General features: G+C 44.5%; 1 protein-coding gene across 2 annotated transcripts in view; it reads left to right on the top strand.

Moving 5' to 3' along the window:
• The first annotated feature begins 349 nt into the window (after nucleotides 1–349).
• CERS4 (ceramide synthase 4) overlaps nucleotides 350–9,614 on the top strand; it is a 40,510-nt gene continuing 31,245 nt past the window's right edge. The window contains exon 1 of one of the 2 annotated variants that reach the window (XM_058040995.1): nucleotides 350–401. The gene's annotated coding sequence lies outside the window, so the exon portion shown is untranslated. Of the gene's footprint in view, nucleotides 402–1,141; nucleotides 1,175–9,614 lie in introns of those variants that run through there. The other variant, XM_058040996.1, reaches the window with a different exon arrangement.

The following is a 9,614-nucleotide window of genomic DNA, read 5'->3' as shown; positions in this document are numbered from 1 at the left end:
CGCTGTTTCGACTGAAATACTATGCATTACTTTAACCCCTCTTTTCCGTGTAAAGAGCGGCTGCAATTTCGCTGAAGGAGCCTCGGGTCCCCCGCGCCGAGACCTCCCCGCTCGGCCGCCCTGAGCCGGGAGCGGAGCGGAGCAGAGCGGGCAGCACCGGGAGCAGAGCGGGGCAGTGCCGGGAGCAGAGAGGGGCAGCGCCGGGAGCGGAGCAGCGCGGAGAGAGGCAGTGCCGAGAGCGGGGCAGCGCCGGGAGCGGAGCAGAGCGGGCAGCACCGGGAGCAGAGAGGGGCAGAGAGCGGCAGAGCGGCCGTGCCGGGAGCGAAGCGGGGCAGTGCCGGGCCCGCCGCCGGCTGCTCGGCCCGGGCGCGCAGGGGCCGCTGGCGGGGCCCGGGCCGGAGGTGAGCGGGTGAACGCGGCTGAGAACGGGCGAGGGCCGGGGGAGCCGCGGGGCTGCGGGGCCGGGAGCGCTCAGAGCCCGCGACGAGCACGGGAGCGTCGCTTTTACCCCTGAACTGAGGAAGATTTTCTTGCTAGCAGTGAAAACTGTTCTCAGAGGAAAGGACGGCAAAGCTGGGCAGGAGGCTGAGATGTTTCGTTTGTGATTTGAATTGGTTTTACAAAGACTTGTGTAATGAGCAAAATTCAAGTAGGATAACGAGAAACAACAAAAAAAAAAAAAACCAAAAAAAAAAACCAAAAAACAACCAAGCAAACCAACCCTAATTTTAGACTGGAGTTGCCGAAAACTTCAAATCAGATACTTGACAGCAAATTCCACTTCTGGAATTGTTTAAAGCCTGACCAGCTGGTAGGTTTTAGGAGGTAATGGCAATGAGATAAGAGTAAAGTCAGGTGTCAGGGTATGAGGCGAGTGTTTCTGGAGCAGACCAGTGTTAATTTGCAGTCTGACAGATGAATTTTAGCTCACCAGATTGGAAAATGCATCTTTATTGATATCAGTTTATCATCATTTAAAGGTAATTCCTTCTTTTGAAAATGTAATATGGAGTTTTGTGAGATAAGTTTTGCCAAAGTCAGATGGAAGTTGTGTGTGAGAGGACGCACGTGCTGAAGTTTGTCCTCAGAAGGAATCTACCTCTCCTTCAGCCAACAGTGAGAACTGGGGTGAGGTGTGTGACTCGGCTGCTGACTGATGAATCTACAAGCTCAGGTTTGTCAAGATAGCCATGAGGTTTGAAAATGCAGAGGAATTTTTTCTGTATTTCTGTTTAAAAGAAAAAAAAAAGGATAAAACTTTTTTTTACCTGGGAGTTGTACACTGACAGATAAGACTGTGAGATGCCTATGTTCAGAGCAGCAAAGAAGCTGCCAAAATGGAAAAATGCAGCCAAAAGAGCTTTTTACTGAGAATCAAAGCTGCTGAGGCTTATTAGCTGTTAAAATCTGTTGAAATTTGCATATAATATTAATTTTCTTAATCTAATCCCCATCTAATGTCAGAGTTATATTAAGGAGATAAAGCAGAGTAGAGACTTCACAGCTTGACAACTGCTTCCAGACAGGAAGGAGGGTAAACACCTACAATGAAAAATTATTATTGTCCTTTTCTTTTGTTATAGTCTACCAAAATCCACAGAAACGGCTTTGTTTTGCTGTCACACCAGTAACTATAAGAGACTTGGCTCCTCTGTTCACATGTGGCAAAGATCAGATTCATGCTGCCAACCTTTCATGTTGGGCTGAAGGATTTCAGCTTTAATCAAAATGAAAATCTCGTCTGAGTTGGTGTCCTTTTCCCATGTTGTTGGACAGTGTCTGGGAAGCCCCTGAATTGCCAAATGAGACACAAGTGGTGTTTGAGGATATCTCAGCTCTCTGCTCTTGCTTCCCAGCCTGCCTGAACTCCAAAGGCTCACGGTTGTGTACTCGTGCAGGCATCCTCACAGGCTTCCAAGTTCAGTTTCCTGGCATCTGCCTTTCTGTTGAAATAGAGCTAAAGAAGGCTTCTTTTTAAAGCTTCTCCTCGTGATGGAGCTTTTTCCTTCACTTCCTGAGGTCACCAGATTGATGGAGCGCATTTCCAGTGGGTTTTTAAACACCACTTACAGTTTCTGATGTCCTTTTGAATGCAGAACTTAAATGATGTCTGATCTGAAGGACAGCATGAGCTCTGGAAAGTCAATATCTTGACAACATCCAATCTTTTATAAACCTGGAAGTGTCCAATAAACACAAAAATAACTAATTCAGGCATTCCTGCAATTTATATTTTTTCTAACAGGCAGGTAATGAGAATCCTTGATCATATTCATGAGCCCAAGAAGGCTCAGGAAAGTCCAATTGCTTTCTGTTCTTTGAGATACATAACAAGAAAATTGATACTGTTTTTCTAAATTGTATTTTCTGTTTTAGCTCTAGCTTTTATAAAACCCTAGACTCTTCCCTGCAGAGCTCTTTGGGGGAAGTTGCTTTCAGGCTCATAGAGTTATCCAAATTTTTCTTTTCTGACATGTTTATGGCAGAGAACAATACTTTGCAGGGCAGGGAAGGAAGTGAAAGTCTTTGTAGATCACTTATTTTAGCATTATTCTAGGAAGTGGCTTATGTGGGCTCAATATACAGAAGTCAAACTGCAGAGCTGCTAATTCTGCTTGTGAAAAGTGATTGTGGTAAAGGAGTGTTTAGTCAATACAGCTACAGATGACAAGGCTCCGGCCATCTGGGTGCATGCCTGTTGCAGAATGAGCTATTTGTTGGGGATGAGTTATTTGTTGGGTGCAGGGAAAACTCGGACACTCAATATGAGATCAGCAAGCTCCGTTTATTGAAGAGAGCATCAGACACTTATACAGCTCATGAATATTCTGTAATTTACACCGTCCATTGGCCACACCACAACATCAGCTCTTCCCCATTCCTTAGGGGTTACATCTCTCTTTTCTCATGTCTCTTTCACTATTTGTTATCATACTACAGCTAGGTCTAAAGACACGCTATCTTGCAAGTGCAAGGCTTAGAATTAGCTACAACCTTATACTTTTCTAATTCTTAGCTACTCTCCCAACACACACCTGAGCTTGGTCTCCTTTTCTTCCAAGGCAGTTCCAAGGTACAAGTCCATGGGACTTCTCTTTTTGGAGAGCACTGTGCACAGCACTGGTACACAAGCTGGGTTTGTGAGCGGTGCTTGTAGCAGATGGAGGCACATCACAGCTGAGCTGCAGCAGCTGGGTTCTTACCTGCCAAGGTCAGGATGATTTGTCCAGACTTTGGAAGCAGTGGTTGTAAATGAAAGATCCCTCAGCGAATCTTTGGATCCTAATTCATAGCAAATTTCTCTGCAGGAGGGTAAAATGCAGCTAGAATATTATTGTACACTACTTTTTCAGGTCTAAGATGAGTAGGGGATCATTCTTTAAGCTTGTTACTCACTCCTGAGAGAAATAGGAGAAAAATACAGGCATGGTGTTAGGTGTGATATGATCCAGAGGGTCCCTCAGTTGTGTATGTGCACCCAGAAATTGCTTGGGGGTGCATCTGTCACATATTTAGGCTTAATTTTCTGGTGGGTCTTTGTGTGTGTGTGTGTTTTGGGTTTTTTGTTTGTTTGGTTTTTTTTTTTTTATTTTTAGTTTGTCTTTTTGTTGTTGTTGGTTTTTGTTTGGTTTGTTTTTTTTGGTTTTTTAGGTTCCTTTTGCAAAGGTCAGTAAGGACTCGATGATATGAATGCTGATATTTCCAGGTGTGATGTAGCAGATGGGTGTTTGGAGCTCAGCAGAGGTGCAGTTTCATTGGCTTGTGCTGCATTCCTGTAGAGAGAGATGCCACCTTTGCCAGGTCCAGGCCACTTCCCATTTCCCCTTACACCTTGCATTGAGCTGCACAAATGATTTTGAAGCCAGGAGGTGAATTGCACTGAGGAACTGGCGCGGGGTAAAATCACCCCCAAGTGATAAAAACAGTAAAAGTTTGGTTTAAACCCAAATCTTTTCCTCAAGCTGGTTCTCTGTGAAGCCTCACAAATGCTGTGCTGAGCGTGGTGGGTGGTGCAGTGATGTGGGAGGGCTGGCCAGGTCCAGGCTTTGATGGCTCTGTGGGTTTACACTGGCTCTCAGTTGTGAGGAGCCTCTCTCAGCAGGGGCATCTTCGTGCTGGAAAGAGCAGCAGTTTCATTTTAAGGACTGAAGTGGATCTCTCCACCCACTGATACGATCTTAAAGGAAGCACATCTGTTTCTTTTCCCACTGTGGTCCTCCAGTGTCAGGCTTTGTTCAGGTGAAAACAAACTTAGAAGAAAGGAGATTGTAGAACATGAAAGAGCTGACATGCACAAGTCAGAACAAATAGTCCATCTTGATTTCCTCTACTGTAGGGTGTAAGTAACATGTACTTGTTCTTTGAAATGCTGAGTCATTATATCACAGCATTTTCTGAAAAATCACATTTGTTTAATACATTTAGGCTCATTGGATATATCCAGACATTACTATGACATAACAAGTCCACACTAAAATCCAGTGGGGGTGCAGCTGAACTGACGGGCATGCAGTTTTGAGCTGACTCCACTTTAGCTGTGAATTTAGAGCCTGCTGATAAGAACAAAAGTGGCATGAGATTTCTGGAGTCAGAATTGTTGATTGTGCTCTGTGTTTTATATCCTGCTTGTATTTCTAATGTCCGTTCCAGGTTTCTTCCTGTGGGAGAAAAGCCACGCTTTTATGTAAAGGAAAAGGAGAAGTTAAAAGGCTTACTTAAAAATAGGTTGCTCTTGAGGAAGCCGAAATCTTGTAATTATTTCTTACTAGTAAAATTAATTATCCTCGTTGCAGCTAACATTGAGATATTGAACACTTGAGTGGCATCTGTTGCCGGTGTAGAGTTTGCACGTTTCCAGCACTGTTTCCTTGCAATGCCACACACTGCAGGTTCCAGTAAAAGCTGGAGCTCAAGGAGCCCCTGGACCTGGAGTGCACCTGAGAGGAGCTGTAGAGGAACCTCTGCCAGGAGCGTGGACAGCCCTGGAATGCCCAGTGCAGGTTCTGGCTCTGGAGGAGTTCCAGGAGCTGCTGCCAGCCCAGGCTGCCATGGAGGGCTGAGGATGCCAAGTGTTGTTCTGCACTGGATGCACCCTGGCCACCACAGCTCCTGTCCCTGGGCCTGCTTTGGTGTGACTCAGTGCTCCTGCTCCCGCAGACTGACCTGGCCGTGGGGCACTTCTCACCTTAACTGAGTGTCTGCAAGTCTCTTCTGTGTCCTTAGCCACCCTCCTCATTCAAATAAAGGTTTGCATTTTATTGTGGGTCTCTGCTATATGCATGTATTCACCTTTAGTGTATCTCTATAGAAGGTTTCATATATAATTCTACTGGCATTCTGTAGCAGGTTCTTCTTAAGTAAAAAGAAAAAAAAGTCATCATTTTCCCAGTTTTGAAAGTCCACTTAAGGTTGTTCTGTTGGGGGTTGTTTTTATAGTGTATGCCTCAGCAGGTTTGTCCAGAATTAAACAGCAATGTCAAGAACCCAGTGCATGTTCCCCACTCCTTTTCCAATATGCATTAGTTTTAATTTAATCCAGGAGTTTTATTTGGAAAAATAGGAAATACGTTCAAAGAGGACTGCAGTAACTCCATAAACTTTGAGACTGATTCACCTTTTACCGAAACTGGTTTTGATCAGAGCTAGTGTCTTTGTTTTAAAAGTAAGTTCCATAAATAAAGAAATTCTTAAAATACTTTTCTTTCTGAGGTTGCTGCGCTGGTAGTCACAGGTTATGGCATATGCCTTCCAACCCAACAAATGCCAAGGCTTTGATTCAAAACAGATAAGGAAAAATAAATTGTGAAAGAGGTAAGCTACAGGCTGTGTTCACATTATTTTGTTTGCAATGAGCAGTGTTATTTTTATCCCTGAGGTACTATAAGAGCTTTTGGGACAACAGCTTCCCTGTTGCTCATCTGTCTGTCTTCATACATATTTGAAAGATCCTTCTGCAGGGTTTGAAAGATGAATTGTCAGAGTTTGTGTTTAATGTTTTCAAAGAAAAGATCAGAGGAATTCTTCTGTTTAGAGAGGATATTGAATTAAAAGCATGAAAGCAGAATTCCCCAAATAATCACTTCCGTATGACTTTTTTTTGTAAAGTTACTTGTGGTGAACTGAAGCAAGGAGAAAGTGACCCTCGGTATCAGCATTTTAAAAATAAACCCTTAGCTCAGGCAGCGTGAGTCAGGGCTGTGCCCGGGAGCAGGAGGAGCTGCTGGTGGGATGGGGGATGGAGGCAGCACTGGTGGGATGAGGGATGCATGCAGCAGGAGGTGTTGGTGATGTGCTGGGGGATGGATGCAGCAGGAGGTGCCGCTGGTGGGATGAGGGATGGATGCAGCAGGAGGTGCTCCTGGTGGGATGGGAGATGGATGCAGCAGGAGGTGTTGGTGATGTGCTGGGGGATGCATGCAGCAGGAGATGCTGCTGGTGGGATGAGGGATGGATGCAGCAGGAGGTGTTGGTGATGTGCTGGGGGATGGATGCAGCAGGAGATGCTGCTGGTGGGATGAGGGATGGATGCAGCAGGAGGTGCTGCTGGTGGGATGAGGGATGGATGCAGCTGCCCGGGGCTGGCACCCTGTGCTCGGGGCCGGGCTCTTCACCCTCTGCAGCCACCACGGTGCCGGCTCGGGCAGGGCAGCCAGCTGTGGTGAGGTGAATCAGTGTCTGTTCTGCAGAGGAATTGGAGGAAAAAATGGGGTGTCCGAGTTCTCTCTCAGATCCTTCAGCAAGCACAGGGCTCCTCAGCAGAGCAGGAGGAGCAGGCCAGCTTGAGGAGGGACTGTGTCCTCAGAAGACCAAGAGGATCCCCAGGGCTGAGCAATCCCAATGAGCCCTGTCTGTGTGCAGCGGGATCACTCATTGAAAGGATCCCACTGCATGTGTGGTTATACCATCCCATAATGCCAGAATTACTGGATAAATAGCACAGTTGTGGCAGCCGTCAAATCTTGACAATGAATACACCGTCCTACAGTGATTTGTTTATGTAATAGATAAAGCTCCATTGGAGGCAGGTTCTCTTCGTGTTAGGCACCTTCCAGCAAAGAAAAGAGCCCAATTCCTATGGAAACAACTGGAGTTTTACATTGTGCTTTATAGGTTGCTCCTATCACAGAGCTTTTAAGTTATCTGTGCTAATGAAGAATAATTCATATTCACATTTGTTTTTCAATGAACATCATCATGTGATAGATTGCATTACTCATTAAGCAGTAATGCTTGTGAAAAGTGATTCTCAATGGTTTTAATCTTGGAGAAAGGCAAATCTTTCTATCAGTTGCTGTCTCAATGTTTTTGGCATATTTTGCTTTTGCAGTAATGTTGGGAATGTAGATGTTCTCAGATAAGGTTTTACGTTTTGTGTTTTGAAATGAAAAATCATGAAAGCATGTACTAGTTTTACAGGTAGGAGTATAATTTAAAAGAATCTTAATTTTAGCGTAATTAATTTTTTTCCCTAAGCTTTGGAACAGGCTGGGGAGTTTGCAAGAACAAATACCTGGGAAACTGATGGAACTGTTGATACTGAAATTTAAAGACAGCTCATAGAAAGTAATTAAAGCCTGTGTGTTTCCTGCGTGAGGGAGGAGAGCGAGGGTTGTGTGAAAAGTCATTTACTGTGTGTGTAGGTGTACTGCATTGCAATACAGGATGCCTCCCTCAACTTCATGCAACAGATTAATCCCAAGTGATAGGTAAGCACTTTTCTAATCTATGTTGGCATTAAAGATGATCCAATTCCTCTTTGCTGTTTGATCTTTGCGAGGCCTGTGGCAGAGGTTGCCCAGATCGGTCCCTGAGGCCTCCTTGTTTAACACAGCAGGTTCTCTTGTTTTGACCCAGCATTGGCTGTTCAGGAGTTCAGCGCTCAGGGGGATGCTCAGAGGTGCTGGGGTGAGGAATTAGAAAACTTGAGTGGGGAAATGGCCTGGCTGGAGGAGGAAGAGAGACAACCGTGCTTAATTCACTGTAGGGCTTGACTGTATGGATTAGGAGCAATGGTGACACTTTGGGCTGCAGGGAAGTAGGAATTGCAGGTGAAATAATGGATGAAGAGCTTCTGAGGGCTGACAGACTGTGGGACCTGGGGTGTGGCTGAAGACAAAAGGACAGGAAAGGAGGAGCTGTCCTGGAAGGGACCTGAGGGGCTTGCCAAGGGGAATTCTTAGAGGTGAGGAGAGGGCCATCACACCAGTACGATTATTTAGGAATGTTTATGCTTCAAAAGGGCTGGAGAGCCAGGTAATGCATTGGAGAAGCATTGCACTGTCACATGAGCTCATAAGAGGCTTTATTGAGTGCTGTGTTGGTATTTTAATGTGATTCAAGTATGGCTTGGAAACTTGAACCTACTACCTGCTTTTTGTTATTCTCAATTTTAAAGTTAAAATTAAACTTTTTAAGGCTTGGTATATGTTTGTTGAGTAATAATCAGTAATAATCAGTATGTTTGTTGAGTAATAATCGGTTGAGTGATTGCAGCTGTTAGTAGAAACAGTGTCAGGAGTGTGTATTGTCATGAATTATCTGGACAAGTATTTTTTGCTTCTCCAGCATCTGAACATCTATGCACATAAACTGGGTTGTAAGGCCAGAACTTGCCTTTGAAAGAGTTTCTCACAAAGTTATTGCTGCCCAGGCTCAGTGTGTATTCTCACAGTGTGATTCCTGTTTGTGCCTTTCTCTTCCAAAATCTGCCAAAAGGCTTCTATTGGTGCATGAACTGCTTGTTGGTACAATCTTTGTGGATAAATAGCATTTCTATTTAAAGGCTTTTTGACAGTTTTTACTGTCTCTTAATTCAGATTGAAGGACATGATCTCATTAAGGTTGCCTGACTCTTTCTTTGGTACTGATAAATTTAGAGAGAGAAAGAACAGGTGAGCAGTTCTAGGAGAAGTAATCTCCCTCTTGATTCTTTGAGTGATCGTCCAACCTGACTTCTTAGCTCACTGTGGCCTGAGGCCAATAACTTGATTTTCTTCCTCAGTTCTATCAAGTGATGTCAGACAGTGATGGCTGTTTTTGCAGTGAGACTGGAGGAAATAGTAGATGTCAGGAGAAGGAGTGAAGGAAAAAATGCAAAGAAATTGATAAGTAGCTCATTTGGGGTTTATAAGTACCTCCTTCTTGTATTTTACATTTGCACTCTTGAGAAACCCACATAGGGACCGTGTGTTTTGTGGAGATGTTGTAGCTGGTGCTGTGACACCAGTGGTGTCTGATGTTCTCACTGAGCCATGATATGGTCTGTAGCTTCCTGCACAGACCAACAGCCAGCATGCAGCCTCCTGTGGTTTTTCGCTGATTTTTGTTTGTTTTGTTTTTGTTTGTTTGTACAGTTAATGTTCAGTAGCAGAACATTGTTCCCAAGTGTCAGGGCAACAAGGTTTTTGTTACCTCACTCTGTCCTTGGAAGGCGTGTTACTTCATGTTAGCTTGTAATAGGAATGTTGCTGCATTTAATAATTCAGCCGTGAACTAGGTACTGGCCAAACAGCAAAAGTCTTCAGCTTTTGTCTCTTGCTTTTACCCTGATAATTCAATACAGCACTTTGTTTTTCAGTCTAGTTTGATGAGTGCTGCAGTTCAGCCTAGGTTTT

This window comes from Melospiza georgiana, chromosome 26 (genome assembly GCF_028018845.1).
Source record: "Melospiza georgiana isolate bMelGeo1 chromosome 26, bMelGeo1.pri, whole genome shotgun sequence".
NCBI lineage: Eukaryota > Metazoa > Chordata > Aves > Passeriformes > Passerellidae > Melospiza > Melospiza georgiana.
This window is presented reverse-complemented; position numbering and strand designations above follow the sequence as displayed.